Genomic DNA, 1675 nt, shown 5'->3' on the forward strand with positions numbered 1-1675 from the left:
AGTTGTCTTTGACAGAAGAGGCATAAAACCTTATTTGTTTTACTTTATATCAACCTCAAGTTGATATAGAGATTTACTGTAAGCATTAAATAAAAATAATAATAATTTGACTTATTTTTAGCATTTTAGTGACTGAGACCCTCTATGCTCCCCACGAGCCGTAAGGATTAAAAAAAAAAAAAAACATATTTTTTATGGTTTTAAAATGAAAAATATCAAACATATGCTTACATTTTTCCGTGTGCGGCCCTCTGTGGAAAAAGTTTGGACACCCCTGACATACATTATCCATCTTTAAGTCGAATTAATCATGTTGGACCTCAGTTGTAATTCTCTTTCCCGACACTTGAGGGCGCTCGCACTTAGCCGGAGGACCGCCCAGCCTGCTCAGTGGGAGGTGAAACCACATAATTGATGATATCTGCAATATCCTGAATATGCTTAAATATTGATTACACATTTCCCGTGGAAGCACACGGCAGGCGTGCGTTATGCTGTTAAGTTAAAAATCAAACATGAGATGTTGCATTCATGGCAGAAGTTCTCTGAAAGATTAAAGTGTGTTTATTTTTTTACATTTGCTGACTGTATTTTTTTCCTCCCCCCCAGCGTCTAATCTCCCACGGCATCAGGAGAGATTGCCACTTGGCGTCACATCTGTCAGGTTGACATGCAAGGTAACAATAATGCCAACAATAACAATTATCCCACCTTTTTTTCGCCTTGTGTTTACCTGTGTGACGTGGCCCCGCCCCCTATCCATAATAAAATAACCCTGCCATTAGTTTATGCTGAAAAAAAATAAAGTTTTTGTTTTTTAAGTTTATCTAGAATACATTTTCTGACAAGTGATTGGTGTCATCCAGCGATATTTTTTCGTTTATAATAGTTGTGTGATTTTTTATTTCATTAACAATAACACGGTAATAACCTACAATGCATAATAATAACACTGGCATTAGTTTGTGCTGGAAAAAAAAAACACTTTTGATTTTTAAGTTTATCTAGAATACATTTTCTGTCTAGTGCAGGGGTCACCAACCTTTTTTGAAACCAAGAGCTACTTCTTGGGTACTGATTAATGCGAAGGGCTACCAGTTTGATACACACTTTTAAAAAATTGCCAGAAATAACCAATTTGCTCAATTTATTTATATATATATATATATATATATATATATATATATAATATGTGTGTGTGTGTGTATATAATGTGTGTGTGTGTGTGTGTGTGTATATAATATGTGTGTGTGTGTGTGTATATAATATGTGTATGTGTATATAATATGTGTGTGTGTATGTGTATATAATATGTGTGTGTGTGTATACATACTGTATATATATCTGTGTATGTATGTATATATGCATGTGTGTGTATATACTGTATGTATGTATGTGTGGGAAAAATCGCAAGACTACTTCATCTCTACAGAACTGTTTCATGAAGGGTTCCCTCAATCATCAGGAGATTTATTTATATATATATATATATATATATAATATATATATATATATATATATATATATATATATATATATATATATATATATATATATATATATATATATATATATATATATATATATATATATATATATATATATATATATATATATATATATATATATATAATAAAAGGGTATTTCTGTCCGTCATTCCGCCGTACATTTTATT

The 1675-nt window shown here is 31.3% G+C and overlaps 1 protein-coding gene across 1 annotated transcript in view; it reads left to right on the plus strand.

Moving 5' to 3' along the window:
* Nucleotides 1–612: 612 nt before the first annotated feature.
* The window catches only part of LOC133543062 (excitatory amino acid transporter 2-like), a 122607-nt gene continuing 121544 nt past the window's right edge, over nt 613–1675 (plus strand). Inside the window, exon 1 of the mRNA XM_061887453.1 lies at nt 613–677. The gene's annotated coding sequence lies outside the window, so the exon portion shown is untranslated. The remainder of the gene's footprint in view (nt 678–1675) is intronic.

Source organism: Nerophis ophidion, linkage group LG25 (assembly GCF_033978795.1).
Source record: "Nerophis ophidion isolate RoL-2023_Sa linkage group LG25, RoL_Noph_v1.0, whole genome shotgun sequence".
In the NCBI taxonomy this organism is placed as follows: Eukaryota; Metazoa; Chordata; class Actinopteri; order Syngnathiformes; family Syngnathidae; genus Nerophis; species Nerophis ophidion.